At 32.9% G+C, this 12616-nt stretch overlaps 1 protein-coding gene across 1 annotated transcript in view; it reads left to right on the top strand.

The window, feature by feature from the left end:
* The window catches only part of LOC114061880 (kelch-like protein 1), a gene marked incomplete at its 5' end in the record, with an annotated part of 54331 nt that overhangs the window by 35006 nt on the left and 6709 nt on the right, over nucleotides 1-12616 (top strand). The window lies entirely within an intron of this gene.

Genomic DNA, 12616 nt, shown 5'->3' with positions numbered 1-12616 from the left:
AAGCTATAATTCTAATAGTGTTCATATTCTAGGTTTCTCTTTTATAACTTTTACATTTTAGGTTTTAATGTTGCACTTATTAAAACTCATTTTATAGTAACATGATATTATGTATTACTTGCTACTTACCACTTTTTAAGTACTTGCTTTTAGCTAAAAAATTACAGTGTGAACTAATTTAGAGATGGGGAAGAATTCATCACACCTAAGTTCAGATATTTTTCTTTAGACATTTACAACTGTTCCAATCATCCTAAGCTTCCTTTATGGCCAATGGAAGAAATAGGGACTTTTAGGATATTTTTTGTCTTATTTTATACAGCTGTTGTTCAGAAAGCATGAATTGTGCTCTGTAAGTGCCCATTTTTCTCAAGTAAGTATACAGAAAACCTAAGGACTCTGCCTCAGATTCTGGCTTCCAAGGTTTTTATTTTTAAGCAGGGAAGGTGCATCCCACTACAGAAAACTGAACATTATAAGGAGCAATCAGTAAAAAATACCTTGGAAATAGTGGGAGCAATGGAGTAAAACTTTTGGAATATTGTTTTCTTTACACTTTATTGCTACTGAACAGGAGGAAGAAAGGATGTGAAACAGCTGCAGTTGTGGAATAGAATGAAACAGTAAATACTGAGGACGTTAAAAAAAATTAATAAAAGTTTGGATAAAAAGTATATAGGGATAAAAAAGGACTTATTCAGGCTATTGTGTTTCATGATAGACTGCCTAATTCAAGAACCCACTGAATTTTGCCCACCCCATTTATTCCAGCTGAAAATCACTCAGTTTTATAAAGTTTTAAAGTTGTAAAATTCTCTCTGAAATCCTTTTTATTAGGTTTTGCTTATCACATCTAGCATACAGGCCTGAGAATAGTGGGCTGAATTGATTTCTGGGCTTGTCAGACTCTTTCCATTGACTGTAAATCACTGAATATAATAAAATCTAACAAGAAGCTTCATTTACCCCACAAACAACTATTTTATATTAGGAAATTGTGTGCCTTTCTGTAACAGCAGCAGGAGACCAGACAGAGTGCCCATAATCCCACCGTTATAACAATATATAGGTTTGATTTTTTTAAAATTATTTCAAATTGATTACAGCTACAGGCTTTAAAAGTCTTAATTCATTTGGTGAGTTTGTCACATGGCAGCTATGTTCTCTTAACAGAATAACTCCAATTAAATAGGCTTTATTGGATGCATTCATTATTAATATTTTATTATTTAATTCATTGTATGAATTAATGATGATCTCTCAGATTATCCACTTCTCATCCATGACACTAGTTTTGTGTTGTGAAATCATTTGAAAAACAATGAAGCTTAATTGTCATTGTTTTGTCTTGTTAAGTCAAAGTGTCACTGAAATGTTCAGAGCAGATCAAATGGACAAAGCTGCTTTAATAACCCTGTTACCCTAAAAGAATCTGGCTTCAACAGTGCATGAGCTATGAAGCAAACTAACAGAAACAAGATCTAAACAAATAACCCTTCAAATATTGACCTAAAATCATGAAGAGCTGCATATTATTATGTATATATATTCCAGGTATATTTCTTTTGCACAACTGAACATACATCTAATGCTTCCCTGTTAATAGATACTCAGTTGAATTTTGTGTGACTTATGTCACTGTTAAATGAAAAGAGATGTTACCTGTGTCCCAGAAAAGTAGAATGGACAACATTGAAAACTGAAAGACAGTGGTCTTACTGAAACAAATGGAAATGTATTATTGATTTTTTTTTTGTCTGAATAACCATCTTTAAAAAATATTCCATATTCCAAGAACTGATACTTGAAAACATATGTAAGAAACAAGTCTTTCAACTCCCTGGTGCTATTCCTACCACACTGCTGTTCCATGCAACTGACATATGCTGCATTCCTCAGAGTATTGGAAAGGGATATCTCAATGAGCAACAAGATATTGGATTTAGCATTCAGCAAAGAAAAAACTATTTTAGTATGGAAGTTCTGAGGAGTTTTTTTTCCATTCCTTATGTTTCCTTTCTTCTTCACTGAATTAAATAATTATGAAATGCATTAGACATTTTAAAATTTAAACTGAAAGTTTTACATCAAAATCTTTCCTAAAAATTGAAAAGGATTGTTCCAACATGTGCATCATAATCTAATCTGAAAAATATTTAATTATTGAAGCCATAAAATCCTGATGAATTTCTCAGAAATTCAGAAAAATAAGTATCTGAAGTAATTTTTTTTAAACTTAGTTCATTTCACAGGGTACTTTTATATAATCATGTTGCATTATTACATTTTTAAGTTGCAGTACTGTTTTACCCATAAGACCTTAATGGAATATGTTATTGCAACTATTTTTGTGACACTGCAATAACTGAAAATTTTCTAGATTGTCCCATATTATGGCCATAAAAACTTCATTACAAAAAATATTCCTCAATTTCTACTTCTGCATTCTAAATTATCAACATTCTTTTGAAGCAATCGAAGCTTTCATGACAAGAAGTCTAGCCCTTTACCTTTGATCTCCTTAACAATGTCAATAAATCTGTGCTAAAAAAGGATGAAATACTCTGCTGTTGATCTGATCTGCAGGTTGACTGTAGATATTAGAACATCACAGCAGTACCTTAAGTGTCAAAAATAATGACTGTGACACACACTGGCAAACAGTTCAATCTCATTGTAACATCTTGTGGAATCCAGAAGGGGATCCTGCCCTTTATTGATTGCCACGTCCTCAAGGATGTGCTATAGTAAACTTGATATTTCCACCTACTGCTGTTGTTTTTATTAGATACCACGCACTATTGTTCTATGATAGATGACGAAAAGGAAGGAATTGTTTAATCTTAACTTTTAAAAATATAACTGTTTGTAGAACTCTTTGAAATAATGAGAAAAAGAAAAGTTTTATAAATATTCAATGTGTCTGAAGAATAGTAAGAGACCAAGATGAAATGCTGCAAGAGAATATTATTCCTCATCAATATCTGACTTCTATCTGATTCTTTCAAGAAAGAGGAAGCAATTTATTTTTATTATTATCATTAGTATTAGTATTTCTATTACAGTTATTTTTACAGTCTCCTTCTGTATTTAGGCACTGTACAGTGAGAAGAGGAGAAAGGGGATTCTTGCAGTTACTTTTGAATTATTATGGTGGGTTAGCCTTGGCTAGCAGTCAAATGCCCACCCAGCCTCTCACTCCTCTCCTTCTTTAGACAGGGGAAGAAAATAGGCTGAAAAACCCCATGGGTTAAGATAAAGACAACAAGATCACTAAACAATTACTGTCACAGGCAAAACACACTTGTCATGGTGAAAATTAATGCAATTTATTTCTAATAAAAATAGATTCTGGCTGGTGACAAGCAAAAATTTTAAAACACCATCTTTTGTCTCCACTGTCCTAGACTCAACTCATGTCTTATATATTCCTATAGCCCCACCCCTGACTGGTGCAGGGGGATGGGGAATGGGGGTTGTGGTCAGCCCATAACTGCGTCTATTTTGCCACTCCTTCTTCCTCATGCATCTCCCTTGCTCTATCATGGGTTCTCCATGGGCTGCAGTTCTTTGGGAAATAACCTGCTACTCCAATGTGATGTCCTCCACTGGCTGCACAGCCTGTGACTGGTGATTATTTTAAGCAGGGAAATTAAATGCAAATGGCAGGATGCATAAACTGACCCAGAGATATTTTATTTTATAGGAATAAAACCATGAACATAGATCCTCTTAATCCAATCCAACGCCTTTAAAACTGGAGTTGTTTGGAAAGCCTCATCTTTCCCCATCAATTATATTTCCATCCTTTTTCCTGTTTACCTTAGTGATATATTTTCATATTCTTTTTTCATATTTTTATTGAAAGACAGTTCAACATAAAAAAAAAAAGTGATTTTGTGGTTATGTCCTTTATGAAATTATTTATTATCAACTGGTAGTGTGACATTTTTTTGCTTAACTACAGCAGATGGAATTTAGAATGGCTTCTACATTCTATTAATTCTATTTAAACATTCATAGAAATTGAATATACTAATGATATTTTCTATAAAGATGCATCTGTATATACATATTTACTATTTTTCCCTTCATACCCGTGGAAATTCATTTGTTACTTTTTCAACTTCACGTGTGGGGTGGAGAGACTTTAATAACTATCTAGCTTTAGGCATTTTTTTAATATTTGTTTCTTTATATTCAGTTACATTCATTCACTTCCACCGGTTTTGCAATAATTGGATTCCTTTAGTAATGAATTTTCATTAATTGGATTATTGTTTCAGCAGTGCTTTTCCATCTATTTTCTGTTTCATTTTGAATGGGAAACTGAAAGCTGGCCAATAGAGATATTGGCATATGTGAAGTAGAATGTTTTGTTTGCAGGTCATTTAATGAGAAAAGCTGGAATGAAACTTGTGTTATTTAGATCAATATTGTGCCTATTGTAAATAGCAGTTGCTTTAGTTTAATATATCCCTTATGATTATTATGCACTCTTACGAAGTAACTATTAGAAAAATTAGGTTGCTGAACCTTCATTTTTAAGAGAAATGGCAAAAGTCAAACCAAATTAGTGTGTGCACAAGAAAAGTTCTTGTAGCTAGTCACCCACCAAGAATATATTTGCTGTGTACTGACCTTGGAGAGGCAAAGGTTAATAATTCCGCAAAGTCCTTAATAGCAGTTCAGTGTTTGGCACAAGAGAGTTAGCAATGTATTACATTCATATAACCACCTACAAAACTTGATTGTATGTCTGATTATAACCTCCTCCAGGAGTTCTGCTTCTTTGCCTTTCATGCATCATATAATAAACTATCTGTGGTATTTTCTCTTAGCAGAATCATTAAGACTTATTACTAAATCAATGTGCTGGTCTGATCTTTTGAACTTTTGCACACAAATTCATATTTCCTACATGGGGGTCCCATGCAGCTTAGTGAATGTACAATTCAATTCAAAGTGCATCATCTTCTCTCCTTTTCAAGAAAGATTTAACTTGGTATTTTACCTCCAGCCTGTACAATAGGAAGTAATCTGCAGACGTTTACTTCTTTCTATATAGATAGGCCAGCCCTAAAGTTAGATAAATGCATGTGACTCGTACAAGAAGACAATAAAAAATCATGACACTTTACAGTAAACCCACTATTCTTTCAACAGTCCAAGGCAGACACTTGGCAGACACAAGGCAGATGCTTAGATCACATTTCTGTTTTGAATGTTTACTGCACATCTACATCTTTTAGTGCATGTGCCCCCACTATGCACTTCTCTTCATCCATTATCCATACAACAAAACTTTTTTACAAGTTTTGTAATGAACAAAAAATTCTACATAGATAATGCATATGGTATAGTATTTATGCATTAATTTGGACATACTTGGGTACTTCAGACAAGCAAACATAGTGAGTTAACTTACTCAGTCCTCATACCTGGCAGGAAAAGGCAGTAGGGTCACTCCATCTAACTTAAGTTTTTAAATGTAATGTACGCAGCAATCTAGATAGCAGAAGGCAATGTGGATAATGCCTAGGAAGATTCACAGCCTGTTTTTTAATTGTGCAGCTTCCACAATTAAGCACAGACTTTTAAAAAGCATTCAGCCATCACTGGTTTATCTCTTGTGATCAAGACTGCAAAAGATGTTAGCATCCTATATTCTGGATTATTCTGAAAGTCTGGCTTTTCATCATTATCTTTTATTGGAGATGAAGTATATACACATATGCATTCAAGTGTGTATTATCATCTGTATGCACATGCTGCCTTATTTCCACATATGTTTAAATCTGAAAGTATATTTAAAAATACAAATCTTATTGAAATTAATTAAATATCTAATTTAATACTCAGCTAACTATTGGCAACAGTCCTTATAGCTATCAAATATCTACTGTACTCAGCAGAACAGAATACCATGCCATCTCCACTCTTAACTTTCTATTTTTTTCCAGTTTGAAACTTGATTACCTTCTTAATAACTAATATTGGAGTAAGATGAAATTCCTTTTGACTCAGTAGACCAACTTCAGCTGAATCTTACATTATTGGTTTAATTTTCTGAACTGAGAAGGATTTGTTCATTGTGAAGGTCACAGACTAAATGATCTAAGATTTTTTTGCAAGTCATCCATAAAATTGCAATGCATGGATAATTTTCATACTTCAGTAACAACTGACTAGGGAACTGGATCAGTATTATTAAATAAAAGAGATATTAATATGCTATAATTGTAATTTTTAAAGCTTAAGTAACACTTCAAAATTTCATGCCAAACTACCAAGATAAGAAAGTACATTATATTTCCCATCTGTGCAGGTTTTTTCTCATGGTTTTTTTTACTTGAGATTTTCTTTGCTCTTGTACCTTATTGATGATTCAGTTATTCTTTTACTAATCCATTTGAACTAAGAAAAAATCCTGAATTGGCATACTTAATTACAGTCATGTAAGGAGAAAAAAGCAGATTTCAAACAGTGAGATTTCTGCCCACAATATTTTCACTAGCTACAAGCAAATAGTTTTAAATCAATATTTTATGAATGACATGGATATTTTGCCTAATGCTAAAATACAGCAGTGCTTTTCCCTGTCAGAAAATTCATGCTGTCACATGTCTGCTTCCGTAACAGACCCTACATCATATACCTAACTATAGAATGTCTCAGATTTGTCTTAGGAAGTAATTAGCTACTATTAATGAATTCTGTAAAACTCTTTTGCAGTGGGAAGAACAACAAACATATTTCACAGACTGACCCACAAGTTATCAACCTTAGAATTTTTTTGTTGAAAATTTTAAAATCTTTTCTCTGTTCTTACTATGTTTTACTGTAAATTTACCTTGACCTATAAATAAATTTATAACTGAATTTAAATCCCGAGAAGTTATGTCAGGTTCTTTTTTGACCATTTTGATGCTGCTGGTATTTTATAAATATACTGTCTAGTAACTACTGCTTTTGATCAAACCCTTTTTTTTTCAGAAAGGCAATTATTCTGCATCCCACTATAGGGAAAAATTAGACAAATGTTGAAGTTATTTTTCCTTAACTGTAGAAACTACAAAAAGGTGTAGATATTTTTTAATATTTTAGTCAAAATCATGCAATAGATGGATACTGAGACAGTTGACATCTTCTCATGCTTCAGTGGCATATTTAGTAATAGTATGGTACTTCCTTATTCATCAACATCCATACCAATGAAATATAATGGTAAATGCACATTTAAATAACTCTGAATTCATGGAGTGCTTAGGACAGTAAAAGCTTCCAAATGAGTAATTACTTCACACAGACAGCTTTCACATCCTAAATTGCTTAGTGGCTGGACTTTAAAATAGCCTGTGTTTTTATTAGTTAATCTCCAGGCACTGTAGGAAAGGCAACAGCCTACAACAGGATTCATACAAGAAATGAATGCAGCACAGTAGTAGTGAGAAAGAACAATCAGAACTGTTTCCTCCTGGGAACCATTATAAAAAGTAGAATGTAACAAGTTTCTTGCCTGAAGATAGTTACAAACACAGTGTATTTTTTATTAAACTACATTTTTGTAATTTCAAGTTTAAAATACTTTTCAGAAGTTTTCCATGACTTTCCAACATATCCTCACAATACATTCTGATGAAGAAAATCTACAGTGCCTCGGGGTTATAATTTTCTTACTTGGAGGTAGATATGTTACTGTTAGTGTGGCCAAGACTTTTCTTCAATATAAGCAAGATTCTTGAAACTGAGGTAGTTCTCCTTTAAAAATCCATGTCTAAACCAAAATGTGACACTCCTTTCTGCAACACATTTATATTTGATATCTACTATATTGTATGTGTAAATTCATTCTGAACATGAGCTTCCTTTGATAGGTTCTTATGTGGAATTTATTAAATATCCGTTTAAAGACCAAATACAATTTTCCATATCGTTTGTACTTTAGCATACCGAGTGCCTCTTTTTTTCTTTTTTTTATGTCAAGAAAGGCAGAGTAGAAGCTCATTCTTCTAATCATTATGATTCTGTTCTAACACTGAATGTATTCCATATTGAAATACTGTATAAGATAAATTTTGAAATACAGGACAGCAGTTGTCGGGTGTTTCCTACTAGTTTGATGCACAATAAAAACACAGAGAAACTATAATAAATGAATTGCATATTTTTTATTTTGTCTGGATTACCAACTGTAAGTTAGCACTTCCATCTCACAGATGATTAGCTTAGGCAGCAACCCTTTATGGGATTTATAAATCTATAGAAACATACCTGCATGTCACTTGTGGCACTCTTGACTGTATATGCACTAATGGAAGAATGAAAACATCCATTACAGAAAGAAATATCTTCCTTTCTGTTCAGGTGGGCAAAGAGCTGAGTAGCATGTGAGTTTTTTAATAATATCAAAAACATCTGTTTCCTCACTATATAAAAATCAAATTATTTAAAAATGTTGTATTTTTTCTTCTTTTCTGTTGGCTGATGTCAAATAAAAAAAACCACATACTCCTTGTTTTTATTTCTGCAGTTCTGAACACTTATTAATATTTTTTATTTGTGTGGACTTTTTTAGGTTATATTCAGTTGGAGGCCGGGATGGAAGTTCGTGTTTGAGTTCAATGGAATATTATGATCCTCACACAAATAAATGGAATATGTGTGCTCCTATGTGTAAGAGAAGAGGAGGTGTAGGAGTGGCTACATGTGATGGGTTTCTTTATGCAGTGGGAGGCCANCAATGTGCTGGTCTGATCTTTTGAACTTTTGCACACAAATTCATATTTCCTACATGGGGGTCCCATGCAGCTCAGTGAATGTACAATTCAATTCAAAGTACATCATCTTCTCTCCTTTTCAAGTAAGATTTAACTTGGTATTTTACCTCCAGCCTGTACAATAGGAAGTAATCTGCAGAGGTTTGCTTCTTTCTATATAGGTAGGCCAGCCCTAAAGTTAGATAAATGCATGTGACTCGTACAAGAAGACAATAAAAAATCATGACACTTTACAGTAAACCCACTATTCTTTCAACAGTCCAAGGCAGACACTTGGCAGACAGAAGGCAGATGCTTAGATCACATTTCTGTTTTGAATGTTTACTGCACATCTACATATTTTAGTGCATGTGCCCCCACTATGCACTTCTCTTCATCCATTATCCATACAACAAAACTTTTTTACAAGTTTTGTAATGAACAAAAAATTCTACATAGATAATGCATATGGTATAGTATTTATGCATTAATTTGGACATACATGGGTACTTCAGACAAGCGAACATAGTGAGTTAACTTACTCAGTCCTCATACCTGGCAGGAAAAGGCAGTAGGGTCACTCCATCTAACTTAAGTTTTTAAATGTAATGTACGCAGCAATCTAGATAGCAGAAGGCAATGTGGATAATGCCTAGGAAGATTCACAGCCTATTTTTTAATTGTGCAGCTTCCACAATTAAGCACAGACTTTTAAAAAGCATTCAGCCATCACTGTTTTATCTCTTGTGGTCAAGACTGCAAAAGATGTTAGCATCCTATATTCTGGATTATTCTGAAAGTCTGGCTTTTCATCATTATCTTTTATTGGAGATGAAGTATATACACATATGCATTCAAGTGTGTATTATCATCTGTATGCACATGCTGCCTTATTTCCACATATGTTTAAATCTGAAAGTATATTTAAAAATACAAATCTTATTGAAATTAATTAAATATCTAATTTAATACTCAGCTAACTATTGGCAACAGTCCTTACAGCTATCAAATATCTACTGTACTCAGCAGAACAGAATACCATGCCATCTCCACTCTTAACTTTCTATTTTTTTCCAGTTTGAAACTTGATTACCTTCTTAATAACTAATATTGGAGTAAGATGAAATTCCTTTTGACTCAGTAGACCAACTTCAGCTGAATCTTACATTATTGGTTTAATTTGCTGAACTGAGAAGGATTTGTTCATTGTGAAGGTCACAGACTAAATGACCTAAGATTTTTTTGCAAGTCATCCATAAAATTGCAATGCATGGATAATTTTCATACTTCAGTAACAAATGACTAGGGAACTGGATCAGTATTATTAAATAAAAGAGATATTAATATGCTATAATTGTAATTTTTAAAGCTTAAGTAACACTTCAAAATTTCATGCCAAACTACCAAGATAAGAAAGTACATTATATTTCCCATCTGTGCAGGTTTTTTCTCATGGTTTTTGTTACTTGAGATTTTCTTTGCTCTTGTACCTTATTGATGATTCAGTTATTCTTTTACTAATCCATTTGAACTAAGAAAAAATCCTGAATTGGCATACTTAATTACAGTCATGTAAGGAGAAAAAAGCAGGTTTCAAACAGTGAGATTTCTGCCCACAATATTTTCACTAGCTACAAGCAAATAGTTTTAAATCAATATTTTATGAATGACATGGATATTTTGCCTAATGCTAAAATACAGCAGTGCTTTTCCCTGTCAGAAAATTCATGCTGTCACATGTCTGCTTCCGTAACAGACCCTACATCATATACCTAACTATGGAATGTCTCAGATTTCTCTTAGGAAGTAATTAACTACTATTAATGAATTCTGTAAACTCTTTTGCAGTGGGAAGAACAACAAACATATTTCACAGACTGACCCACAAGTTATCAGCCTTAGAATTTTTTTGTTGAAAATTTTAAAATCTTTTCTCTGTTCTTACTATGTTTTACTGTAAATTTACCTTGACCTATAAATAAATTTATAACTGAATTTAAATCCCGAGAAGTTATTTCAGGTTCTTTTTTGACCATTTTGATGCTGCTGGTATTTTATAAATATACTGTCTAGTAACTGCTGCTTTTGATCAAACCCTTTTTTTTCAGAAAGGCAATTATTCTGCATCCCACTATAGGGAAAAATTAGACAAATGTTGAAGTTATTTTTCCTTAACTGTAGAAACTACAAAAAGGTGTAGATATTTTTTTATATTTTAGGCAAAATCATGCAATAGATGGATACTGAGACAGTTGACATCTTCTCATGCTTCAGTGGCATATTTAGTAATAGTATGGTACTTCCTTATTCATCAACATCCATACCAATGAAATGTAATGGTAAATGCACATTTAAATAACTCTGAATTCATGGAGTGCTTAGGACAGTAAAAGCTTCCAAATGAGTAATTACTTCACACAGACAGCTTTCACATCCTAAATTGCTTAGTGGCTGGACTTTAAAATAGCCTGTGTTTTTATTAGTTAATCTCCAGGCACTGTAGGAAAAGCAACAGCCTACAACAGGATTCATATAAGAAATTAATGCAGCACAGTAGTAGTGGGAAAGAACAATCAGAACTGTTTCCTCCTGGGAACCATTATAAAAAGTAGAATGTAACAAGTTTCTTGCCTGAAGATAGTTACAAACACAGTGTATTTTTTATTAAACTACATTTTTGTAATTTCAAGTTTAAAATACTTTTCAGAAGTTTTCCATGACTTTCCAACATATCCTCACAATACATTCTGATGAAGAAAATCTATAGTGCCTCGGGGTTATAATTTTCTTACTTGGAGGTAGATATGTTACTGTTAGTGTGGCCAAGACTTTTCTTCAGTATAAGCAAGATTCTTGAAACTGAGGTAGTTCTCCTTTAAAAATCCATGTCTAAACCAAAATGTGACACTCCTTTCTGCAACACATTTATATTTGATATCTACTATATTGTATGTGTAAATTCATTCTGAACATGAGCTTCCTTTGATAGGTTCTTATGTGGAATTTATTAAATATCCGTTTAAAGACCAAATGCAATTTTCCATATCATTTGTACTTTAGCATACCGAGTGCCTCTTTTTTTCTTTTTTTTATGTCAAGAAAGGCAGAGTAGAAGCTCATTCTTCTAATCATTATGATTCTGTTCTAACACTGAATGTATTCCATATTGAAATACTGTATAAGATAAATTTTGAAATACAGGACAACAGTTGTCGGATGTTTCCTACTAGTTTGATGCACAATAAAAACACAGAGAAACTATAATAAATAAATTGCATATTTTTTATTTTGTCTGGATTACCAACTGTAAGTTAGCACTTCCATCTCACAGATGATTAGCTTAGGCAGCAACCCTTTATGGGATTTATAAATCTATAGAAACATACCTGCATGTCACTTGTGGCACTCTTGACTGTATATGCACTAATGGAAGAATGAAAACCTCCATTACAGACAGAAATATCTTCCTTTCTGTTCAGGTGGGCAAAGAGCTAAGTAGCATGTGAGTTTTTTAATAATATCAAAAACATCTGTTTCCTCACTATATAAAAATCAAATTATTTAAAAATGTTGTATTTTTTCTTCTTTTCTGTTGGCTGATGTCAAATAAAAAAACCCACATACTCCTTGTTTTTATTTCTGCAGTTCTGAACACTTGTTTTATTAACATTTTTTATTTGTGTGGACTTTTTTAGGTTATATTCAGTTGGAGGCCGGGATGGAAGTTCGTGTTTGAGTTCAATGGAATATTATGATCCTCACACAAATAAATGGAATATGTGTGCTCCTATGTGTAAGAGAAGAGGAGGTGTAGGAGTGGCTACATGTGATGGGTTTCTTTATGCAGTGGGAGGCCA

This window comes from Empidonax traillii, unplaced genomic scaffold (assembly GCF_003031625.1).
Source record: "Empidonax traillii isolate 1590-97213 ecotype Southwest subspecies unplaced genomic scaffold, ASM303162v1 scaffold367:size622293, whole genome shotgun sequence".
NCBI classification, from domain to species: Eukaryota; Metazoa; Chordata; class Aves; order Passeriformes; family Tyrannidae; genus Empidonax; species Empidonax traillii.
This window is presented reverse-complemented; position numbering and strand designations above follow the sequence as displayed.